Genomic DNA, 12521 nt, shown 5'->3' with positions numbered 1-12521 from the left:
TTTCATAACTTTATTTCTTGACAGCTGGATCATTAGGAAGAAAACATGCTTTAAAGAGAATATGCACTTTCTGCCCAAAATATAAATGCACTTGGTGGATTTCTTTTTCCAAAAGAATTAAAGAAGCTACCTTTCCGATATGAACAACTTTGGAATTGATTCATCTTCGTATATTGTTCCTACCTCTTCATCTCAAGCCAATAACTTCTACTGTTTTCATGAAAAAAAAAAAACTTAATTATAACGTTCATGGGATTATCCTGACGGTAAATGAATTGAATATTTATGAATAAATTTAATTTTAATTTGATAGGAATTTATTTATATTTATTCAATATACATTTTTATAATTAATTAAATAAATAAGTTTGAATAATATGTTAAATTAAATAAATAAATTTGAATAACTCGTTAACATTCATCAACAATATTCGTAAATAATATTTATAAATCATATTTATTAATAAAAAATTTATCAATGTGTTAAATAAATAAAGAAACTTTTAAAATAAATAAAACAATTTAAATTATTAAGCTATAAAAATTTTAAACAATCAAATAAATTTGAATTGTGAGTTTGATAGCATCTAAACAAATTAAGCTCAATCCAAACTTGAATCAAGCTTAAACTTATTAAAAATAAATCAAACCAAATTTGAACAATCATTTAAATGGTTTGGTTCATTTTAGACTCAACTTTACTTTGCTTAGTTATCTTATTAATTAAGCTTGAATACTCCAAAATTTAACTCAATTTAACTTATTTACAATCCTACTTGAGGTGAGAATTATATATCACCTTTTACTCTAATAATTTATACTATCGTACATCACTTCAAAATTAGCATTAGGAGCTTTATCAAAGTATCAAAAAAGAAAAATTAAATGATATAATTCTTAAAAAATATATATCCAAAATTAATGTTTGATTTACATTAGTATTTGCTAATTTGGTCAACCACAATGAAATATTCTTTTTTAAAAAAATAAATGTGCAATTTTTAAAAAAAAATAGCTTTTGAAAAATGTTATTAATTTTTTTAAAAAAAAAACTTATACATGCTAATAATTTGTGTGTGCCCAAAAGTCTCACTGATTAAACTTTTTAAAAAATAGGATTACTAAGAACATATCTTTATAGATAAATTCTAAGATATAAATTTTGATATTTATGCATTATAATTTTTTTTAAAAGGAAAAGAATGAAAATAGATAATTTACTACATCCGATAGCCAACTTTTTTTTAATATCAAAATGTATACCCGAGTTTTATATTTACTAAAACATGTAGTATTTTCCATTATACTCCTTCATCAGTTCACTATTACGTGGGCAGTAAAGTATTTTCAGAGACAAATGTATGTAAAGGCTATAGCACTGTCTTTATTTTAAAATTAATCTATATAAATTTTGTTAAATGTTTAAATTTTTTAAATAAAATAAATAAATAAATCGGACATGAATTAAATGTGTTAAATTAAAATTAAATTGAGATTGAACAAAATCTATTAGATAGACTCATAGATAAGGAGTATGTTGATCTGAATCGAGATTGATTTGAACTTGATTTTGTTGGTATCTGATTATGGTGCATCTGAGCATGAGCAAAATGATAGTATAACACCGCTTTAATGAAATTAAAGTTATAATTAAACTCTATCTCTTTAAGATGAATTTATCTTACACACGGTGCTCATGGACCAGCTCCAGGCCAGACTGGTTTGGGTGCCTGAACTCCTTCCGGGCGTCCGGGCCTAAAAAAAAAGTTAGTCTTGGGCAACAAAAATAGGTTCATCCTACAAAATAGATTTAGGACAACTCAACAGATAGGAGTAGTAATTAGATCATATCTTCTCAAAACCAAGATCTAGTCAAGATCTTAACTTAGGTTTCCCAAATGAACCTTAGTTGGCTCGACGCTTACAGTTCCCTCAACGGGGAGCACGTCCTTACTTGATCTCTCCTCCAATTGTTTACCTTTACTTACCAACTACAGTCACTTGACTTGCCTTTGCCCCACTAGGTTTTCTCGCTAGTTGTCAGGTCCGCAAACCCAACTGTATTTTGGTCAGTTGTCAAGTTCCGCAGACCCAATAGGACTTCCCGCCAGATATCGAGCCCCTCGAATCTATCTAGACTTCCCACCAGGTATCAGGTCTCGCAAACCTAGCTAGATTTTAGCCTGGTGTCAGGTCCTTCAGACCAGTCAACTCCTGGACACTTAGTAAAAAGGTTAGATAAACAACAAATCTAACTTTAACCTATTTGTCATACATCAAAATCAAATTATTAGTGCAACCTGCACCAACAATTTCACGATTTTTGATATAATGACAACTTGGATTAAAATTAGAAAAAAATATATAATAAAGTAATAAAGCAAACATTAAGCATAAAATGTTTAAAATGAGTTGATTTTTCTAACATAACCCACTATCCTCCCCTTTTGGAATACATCAAAAAATAAATACATAAAGCATAAATAATTAAATAAAGGTTTTAGCAAAAAAGATTTTGCAATCTTAGTTCTTCAAGTAAGTTTCAAATAATTATGTCAATTATTTTGAGAAATTTTGAAACAAAAACAAAGTTTTGAAAACCAACTGCTTACAAAAATTTCAAGTGATATCTTTAAATAAAAACTTGATAAGGGAAAAACTCAAGTTCATTTGAGGAAAGAGTAAATATTTTCAAGAAAAATTTTGCAAGTTTTCAAATATTCTTTTTAAAATATTTTAAAGCTATATTTTTTTCAAAATAATTTCTAAAGTATTTTTGTAGAATATTTTCAAGGAAATTTCTAAAGAAATTTTTAAAGCAATTTTCAAAATAGATTTTGAAATACGATTTTGAATATAAACTTTTCAGATGATGTAAATATTTTAAAATATTTTTTAAGGTAATTTTTTAAAAAAATTGTTCTGAGTAATTTATTTTCAAAATTTCTGAGTAAAATTTTACAAAAATTTCTAAGAAATCTTTTGAGAAAAATAAATATTTACAAAGTAATAAAGAAAAAAAATCCTAAAATTTGAAAAGTAATTTTAAAGTACTTTTGTAAGAAAATTTTTTTAAAATACTTTTAAAGAAATAACTTTTAAGACAAATTTTCAAAGTACGTTTTTTAAAAAAAAAAATTAAAATAGAACTCTTTTGAAAGGAGTTTCCAAATAGTCTCCCCTTAATTTAACACTGCCCTTTAAGTTAATACTCCCCCTTAATTTAGTGCTAGGGTTTGAATATGTTAACATGAGCAATATATGTTCAAGGTTCTTCTTTATTCTAGCAACTTCTAATTGTCTTTGTTAGCTATGAGAAGTTCTGCCTAAAGGTTTAGGAAAATTAGTGTTGGGAATATTAAAAAAAAAACATATTATTTCAAAAACTTATATATATATATATATATATATATATATATATATATATATATATATAAAATCCCCTATTAAGTTTGGTTAACCATTAATTATTTAATCAATTATTAAACTTGATTAACTTAAGAACTAATTTGTTACTAACTCAATAATAGTTAATCATTTAACTTTTACTTAACTCAATTCAATAATTAAAATAAAATTAAGATTTTGATTAATGTTGAAATTAAGGTTGATTAAGTTAAATAAAGGTTGAATTTAATTAACTTTTTAATGTAAAGTCAAGTTTCATTTAAAGTGAATTAGAATAAAGATAGGTTATAATTAAAGTACTAATCAAGTTGATTTAAATGTTTAGCCAAATTAAAATTTCAATTAATGTTGAACTAACTTCTTAATTAAAGTTAGTTTAAAATTAGGTTTCTAAGTTTTTTATTTAATATTTATTTTTCTTTTTTTAAGGCTTTCAAGGATTTTTAAAAGATTAATTTAAAAGATTTAAAATAATTTTTAAAATGATTTTTTTACTAATTTTTTTTTAAAAAAAAAATTAAAATAATTTTGAAATAATTTTTTTAAAACATTTTAAAAATATTTTTAAAATAATTTTTAAAAGATTTTTAAAATCATTTCAAAAAGATTTTTAAAATAATTTCTAAAAGATTATTAAAATATTTTTAAAACAATTTTTTAAAACAATTTTTAAAATATTTTAAAAATAATTTAGAAAATTTCCAAAGGATTTTTGAAATATTTTTTAAAATATTTTAAAAACAATTTTCAAAGGAATTTTAAAATAATTTTTAAAACAATTTTTTTAAAAGATTTTTTAAAATAAATTTTAAATGATTTTTAAAACAATTTTTAAAAGATTTTTAAAAGATTTTTTAGAGGATTTTAAAATAAATTTTAAGATATTTTTAAAACAAATTTTTTTAAAAAAAAATTAAATAGTTTTAAAACAATTTTTAAAATAATTTTTTAAATGATTTTTAAAATAATTTTTATAGTATTTTTAAAATAATTTTTTAAATGATTTTTAAAATAATTTTATAGTATTTTTAAAATAATTTTTAAAAGAATATTTTTTAAAGATTTTAAAACAATTTTTAAAAGATTTTTAAAACAATTTTTTAAGGATTTTTAAAATAATTTTGTTAAAAAAATAAATTAATTTTGAAAATATTTTTAAAACAATTTTTAAAAGATTCTTAAAATAATTTTTTAAAAGATTTTTAAAATAATTTTTTAATAGATTTTTAAAGGATTTTTAAAATAATTTTTAAATGATTTTTAAAAAAATTAAAGATTGTTTAAAATAATTTTAAAAATAATTTTAAAATAATTTTTAAAAGATTTTTGAAACTATTTTTTAAAAGATTTTTAAAATAATTTTAAAATAATTTATATATAATACGTTAATTAATATATGTTTAATTCAATTTTGATTTTAGTATTTAATTAAATTAATGCTGATATTTATTTTAATTTAATCAATTTTAATTTAATTTAATTTTAATTTAATTGTTATTCATCTCACTCAGTCTAAGTGTTAACACAAAGGGATCCTATGATTTTATGAGATGAGTTAAATTAAATTTAAGGGTTTCATTTAACTTGTGTTAGATTTAAATTTAACTTTGGGTTCAACAAACAGACATTCTTTGGATAAACTTCTAAGATGTGGTGAGTCACCTGGACATCATTAGAATAACCACGCCTTCGAAATTTTCCAAATAATCATACCTACTGAACTTAATAATAAAATTCTGGCACTGCAACAAATATGACCTTTGGCAGCACACAAATATGCTATTTACAACACGTTTTGCATGCTGTACAACTACAAGCTGTTAAAAGTCATAAAATATCAACAACGTGCGCCACACGCTGTGATTAAGACCATTCGCAGCACGCGACGCATACTGTAGTTAAGTGCATTCGCAGTGCACGACGCATGCTATGGTTAACAACATTCACAGTGTGCACCGCAAGCTCCGATTAAAAGCATTTGCAGCACATGGCACACACTATGATTAACAACATTCATAGCGTGTGATGCATGCTGCAGTTAAATTACCATACAATTACCATTAATATTTATTTAAAATATATAATTCAAATTTACAATTTAGACATTATCATAATTCATCTCGCCGCTAAATTATACACTTTCGATATGCTTGAACTTTGATATAAAACAATAAGAATACAAGCTTGAACTTAAAATTACTCATGAAAAGGCAATAAGAATATAACCCTAGGATATGCAACAATAATGATGAAAATAAGGTATTACTCATTAACTGATAGTTATTGTACAGAATAGATTGCAAATATCTCATTACACTAACCCATATATGTAAGTTAAAAACCTATTGAATATGTTTGGCTAGCCATAATCCGAAGTATAGATTGATGTCATTTCACTAACTTCCAGTTCTTGTAAGTCCAACGCTTTAATTTGGTCCATAGGTGTATCTGTCAATATCATTAACCTTGCCTGTAATGAAAATAAAAAATTCAAGCACAGTTGCAGCAGATTAAAAACTTCATTAATTTTTTTTGAAAATAATAACAGTGGTAGCAATAGCAACATAAATTTGAGAACACACTTTCTACAACCAAACAAATAGCATCACTACAATGGTAAGAGTTAATTTTCTAACAAGGCTTTGACTATATAATTATCACAATTGGAAAATACCTTCTCAAAGCCCATAGCTACTAATTTCTTGAGCTCCTCTTCAAAGTTATCAAAACCTTGCAAAATTTAATAACACAGGTTTCTACTACCAAAGGAAGATAACAAAATATATATATATATGATGGGTCATGAGATATAACCTAAATGTTTGTCACTAGTTCAGAATCCACTTCAGTATTTAGAGACAAATGCCCAAATCAAAACAATATAAATGGAAATAGTTCCATAATCTTCGAAGAATATCTAATAATCTAGTGAGTATTTTATTTATCCAAAGATTTAGAATTTAATAGGATATTGGAAGCGTACCTAATAATCTGTTTAGTTTTTTTTACTTCTCTTTTCTTTCCCTTTAACTTAGCATCTCTTTAGGAACAAAACACATCTTAGGTCATAATCACAAATGGATCCACCTAACCAACCAAACACATCAGAATGGAAAATTTGAAAGTGTACCAGTCAATTGTACAACAAATTGATATCCTTGATCATCATTTTAAAAAGAGTAAACCCAATTGAATAGCCTTTGATTCATATTAATCCATAAATGTAATTGAGATGAAGGTATGTGAAGTTTACCTCTATTGCCCGCTGGACAACATCTGAGAACTTAAACTCCACGAAACCAAAGCAAGAATTTTGTAACTGTCATTTTGATGAAAATGCATAACCATAAAATTGTGAGGATTACTCAAATGAAAGCAATGAAATAGCAATTTACAAATTAGTGAATGAAAAAAGAGAGAAAAAAGAATAAAAGCAACCTTATAGCGTTTGACTTGTATTCCAACAGGCTTTATAGGACCAAACGTCTTGAAGTTAGTATATTGTGCCTTCTAGATTTTTTTTGCTTTAAGAACCAATCGATCCAGAAATAGGACCACGAGAAGCTGGACGATGTTAAGCAGGACATCATGCTGGAGAAGATTCTAAAGCAATATCCATCATAACTTTGACCTGTATACATCAAGTCATTCTGCTCTTTTACAGTTTTAATGAACATGTGCAAAACTAACAAATTATATGCATCTATTCAAGATCAACACTTACTACTGAAGCATAAGGCTTTTTGAGATTCTCCTCATGATCACTTTTAGTCTCTGATTTAACCAGTGGAGGTGGAAAGCTATCGGCAGTTACATCAATCACATTATCTGGTTCTTCCTCCTTCCAAGCTCAACTCTCTCTGTTGTTCAGAGGACCACAGTCTCTGTTCATTTTATCACTCATTTCATCCATACAAGGTGAATCTTTATTTTGGGAAGCTTCGGTGTAAAAGAAAGATCACCGCACAAACCAATAAGATGATCAAGAGCTTGTCTGATATAAACCTGAAATTTAATCGATGTGCAGGTAACGTTGCCATGGCCATTAGGATGGCCAAGTCTGCTCCTTTCCTAGTAAAACCGATGAACTAACTCCGCAGAATTGCAGAGGTAATTATAATACTGATCCACAAATGTTTCCCCAACCTAATAAAATCCAGAAGTTTCCCAAAGATCGACGATTGAGTACAATTGGAAAACCTCAATAAATCAACAACTAAAGCCGGAAAAAAGGTTTCAACCCTCATCACATTGCAAGAGAGATGAATCCGAATAGAAGGGAAGAAAGCATTACCATCTGTGCGTAACAAAGATATTCGACAGCGCTAGAAGATCAAACCGCCATCTGGTGAACGGAACTGCGCTATGCGTTAGCGATCTAAGCCAGATTGAACAGGAAGGATGCGACAGAAGGTACTACATCCTCACGCCGCAAGGATGAATCTCTTTCCCCTTCCTCCTCTCACAAACGCCGACTTTTAGATGGTCGAGATAGGGCGAAGGCGGCACCGGTTGGGAAGAAGAGATCTTAAGCACGACCTCCACATCCTGTGAGGAGACGCGGATGCCAGCGTCGCTGAGGGCGCGATAGATGAAGAAAGGGCTAGAGAAGGCAAGGATATTGCAGAGAAAATGAGCGGAGGCTTGATGAAGAGGAGAGAAGAGGATGGAAGAGGAGAGAAGAGGATGGAGGAGTAGAGGCAGGCGAAGTGGAGGAGGGAGAGGGAGTGGGCGGTGGATTGACGAGAAGCGGAAGAGGGAGAGGGTCGGAGAAGGTGATGAGATTTAGGAGGGTGTATTTGACTTTTAATTATTTTAAATGATTTTTTGTTAATTTTAAAAGTGTATGTATTTAATCTAGAATTTTATAAACTCTATAATTTAATGATATCTAAATTAAATTTTTTATAGAGTTTTAAAAAATCATGTGGTATTCAAATTCAACTTTTTAAAATTATATAAAAAAATTTTGGTATTCAAAATTTTAATAGATTTCCATGGATTCTTTTAGAATTCTTTGAATATAAATTTTAACTCTCCAAAATACTTGATACAAGTTTAAATATAAAATAAAAAGTCTTCTCCTCATCCTTAGATTTTTATAGACTTCAAATCATTTAATTGTTTACGAATAAGTTTTTTCTCTTTCCGTTCCTCGATTTTGATTATTTCTTCGAGTCTTGTCCAGAGCCTACCAATACAATAGTACACAGTCCAACTTGACACATATTCAACAAAGAATCTTCACCACCTTGATCAAATTTAATACTGTTCTCGATGTTAATTCTTCACTACCTTGATCACATCGACGATTTACCATAGAGATTACTTTAGAGATGTATTACTTTCTGTTACAAAACTAACTACACATGTTTTTTTTTTTGAATTTTATTATTATTTTTTAATTTTATGTTTTTTCTCTATTTTTTGTTTTTAAAGTTTACGTTTTTTTTTTTGAAATTTATGTTTTTTTAGTTTAGGTTTTTTTTTAAAGTTTTTCACTTTGCGTTTTTTTTAGTTTATGAGTTTTTTAATTTTTACGTTTTTTTTTCGATTTAAGTTTTTTTTTAAATTTATGTTTTTTTCTTTACATTTTTTTAAAGTTTAGGATTTTTTTTAAATTTGTCGTTTTTATAATTTTTTTTTAGTTTACCGTTTTTAAATTTTTCTTTAATATTTTTTAAAGTTTATCGTCTCTTTTAAAATAAAATTTTTATTATAAAAAGTTTGGTTTTTGCCGGATTACATAATTTTCTTCGCAAGGAGTGTCATTTTGATAAATTTCTAGTTGGACCAAATAATAAAGCTTTATTATCCTTACTAGAACAAGTTCATGATGTCAATTGCTTTGATCAATTATCTGATACTCAAGAATAATAACGAACAAATGTCAATGCATGGAGAGATACAATAGCAAATCAAATATGGAGCGCGAATTTTTCTTTATCATAAATCCACAAGTTTCCATGAAAAAGTTTATAAATGTCTGTAAAAGTCTTGCAAAAAAGTCTATAGAACTCGATAAAAAAAATTTCACAACTACGTGAGATTCTATACAAGTCAATAAAAATCAATTAACTTCACAAAAGTTTATCATTAAAAAAAGGTCAATGAAAGTCATTCAATCTTTTGATTGAATAGATGAGATTTGGGGATTGAGATTTTGTCGGTCGAGTGAAAAAAGACACAGTGAGATTTTACATTTAAACATGTGGTATGGACGGGGTTCTTTTTTGACACGTCGTCGTTAATAATATTAATAAATATTAAGAGCGTATTTTGTACGCTGTTAATATTAAATTTTAACAGCGCACTCTGTATACCGTAGAAAAATTTATTTACAGCATATATTTTTTACACGCCATGGTTTGTATAAACATTATACTATCCGCAACACACATAATTTAGCGCGCCGTAAAAACTATTATTAACAACGTGCTTTAATCATGCGCCATGATGATGCGCTGCGGAAAGTGATATTTATTGTAGTGTGGTCTAACCAACTAGGATTGGTAAGGGGTAGCTTCAGTTAGTTCCACTAAGTCAAATGCACTAGGTCGAAGTCATATCTTCCTAGACATGCATAGACAGAATTTCTCTAACCTACTATCATCCAAAACTTCTCCAGTATTATTTGTCAAGTTAAACTTTTGTCCCTTTTTAATCTAATCTCAATTACCATGTCGAGTAAACTATTATTTTGGAGTTGTCAATTAGTTTGGTACTTTCCCCTAAATTATTGAACTTTTATTTTATTTAATTAGGGTTAATCAAATTTTTAGTTAAGATTTAATTAATATTTAATTAATTGTAATGTAAATTCAAGTTTTTAATTTTGAATTAATTAAGTTGGTTAAATTATCCTTCTTTAAATAATAAGTGTATTTAAGTTTTAAGTTTTCTTTTAATTTTGAATTTATTAAATTATTATCTTTGTTTAAAAGATTATATAAGTTTTTATTAATTCTTAATTTCAAATTGATTAAGTTGTTTGAGTTATCTTTCTTTGGAGGTTTATCTTAATATTTAATTTCGAATTTGTTAGACTTAGTTTTGATTTTACCAAAGTGTTTGATTTTATCCTTATTTTTTTTGTATTGTTTAAGTTTATATTATTAGTTGGATTCATTAGATTAGTTTCATTACTATCTTTAAGATTTAAAATTTTATTTATTAAATTATTTTTATTTTGGATAGAAATTTCTAGATTGACATTATCTAGATTGTCAAATATTTTATTAAAATATTTATTAATTTTATCTAGATCTGTTTCTTCATTTTTAAGTTTTGAATTTATCTTAATATTTGAATTAATTAAGTTATTTGAATTGATTTAGTCATTGTTCTGTTTGACCAAATCAAGATTAATGTCGATTTGATTAAAATCTTTATTGACTTGATTAGAATCTAGATTATTTTGTAATTATGAATTTGAATCATGTAAATCTAGATTATCATGCACTATACTTGGGATAATTTCATATTTATCTAAAGTATCATGTAGATTATTTAAACTACAACTGATAGGGGTATCTTGATAAATTATACTAACCTTAAGTGCATCCCCTAATTTAGTAAGCTTCTCTGTTGAGTTGGACTCGAGTCTAGATTTGCTTTTGACTTGATCCTCTAGATCCATCGACTCTTCGTGAAGTTTGGTCAGACGAGTCCAGAACTTATGAACATCTCGGTGTTCTCTAATTTACATGTGATTTCATTAGGTAATAATTTTGCAATTGAATTTATTACCTTTCTATTAGCTTTTGTGTTTTGGGTTGATCGCTTTGGTGTCATGCCGCCATCGAAGTCATTCATAAGGATAAAGATTTTCATCTGCATCCTCTACAAATTGAATTCCTGCCTCTTTTACATCTCATATGGTGGTGGTTCGTGGATGCTCCATCCTTCTTGATGAGACATTGATATACTTGCAAAAAATATAGACAAGAAGTAATTTTCAAGAAATGAGTATAGTAAAGACATTTCACCAATTTTCAAGAAGTAATCTTCATAGACAAGAGTTTATCTTGGGATAAGTAGTGTGAGAGATAAAGAAATGAGGACATTTCACCAATTTCAAAAATAATAATAAAATAAACAAATATTATGATAAATTTTTTTAAACGGATTATTTCACCAATTCTAATTAATAGTGAAAAAATAAGAGTAAATTTTTCAAAAAAAAATGGAGGGAAAAAAACGAAATGCATCATATAATTAAAAATGATATATATATATATATTGTTAGAGTGTATACTAAAAGCCTAGCTTTTGGTATAAACATTTATCTAGAAATAAGAATCACATTGGTCAAATGTCTACATTTATGATAAATGTAGTTGCTCAATTAATTTATATTGTAGATAACATGGTGTGTGGTGTCACATACAGAAGATCATGTTATCGGTTCCTTATAAATTATAAACAGTAGCTCACGACCAAGATGGAAAGGAACAAACCATTGGAAGGTCGTAGTGTAATTAGGTATTAGTTTATCTTAACTATATAATTACATTAGTACACTTAGAGTGTATTGAGTAGGACCATTTGAGGTCGTTCCTTTTAGACTGACTTTATAAAGGAACAAAGACCTCAGTTATTATGGAAGTGTGTGCTCTTAATCCTAATATAATAACAAGCACATATATTTGATATTTATTTCTTTAATTTATCAATGGGTGAGATTTAGTTCGATAAATCAATAAGCCCGATAAGTTGGGAAATGATATCACTTATAGTGTGTGTTGTTGATTATAGAAGGAAACTGTGTCCTAGTGATCTAGGTTGAGAATGTCCCCAAGAGGAGCTCATAAGGATTGTCATGTTAAACCCTGCAGGTGTACTTAGTCCGACATGACGATGAAGTTGAGTGGTACTACTCTTGGAGCTAGATATTAATTAAGCGAGTTGTCAGTAACTTACTTAATTAGTGGACATTTGTTATCTTAAACATAGGGAGACTAACACACTCATAATAAGAAGGAGCCCAAAATGTAATTTGGGATTGGTGCGGTAGTTCAATAATAGTTCTTTAGTGGAATGAATTATTATTGATGAAATTAAGTTGTGTGTTCGGGACGAACACGGGATGCTTAATTTCATCGGGAGACTAA

General features: G+C 27.3%; 1 long non-coding RNA gene across 1 annotated transcript; it reads right to left on the bottom strand.

Moving 5' to 3' along the window:
* Positions 1–5651: 5651 nt before the first annotated feature.
* On the bottom strand, positions 5652–8169 carry LOC122049503. The gene is made up of 5 exons (XR_006130977.1): positions 7703–8169; positions 7133–7554; positions 6847–7039; positions 6662–6727; positions 5652–5878 (listed from the first exon to the last, which is right to left on the bottom strand). It is a non-coding gene; the product is annotated as an uncharacterized LOC122049503 (long non-coding RNA).
* Positions 8170–12521: the final 4352 nt, after the last annotated feature.

Source organism: Zingiber officinale, chromosome 2B, assembly GCF_018446385.1.
Source record: "Zingiber officinale cultivar Zhangliang chromosome 2B, Zo_v1.1, whole genome shotgun sequence".
NCBI classification, from domain to species: Eukaryota; Viridiplantae; Streptophyta; class Magnoliopsida; order Zingiberales; family Zingiberaceae; genus Zingiber; species Zingiber officinale.
This window is presented reverse-complemented; position numbering and strand designations above follow the sequence as displayed.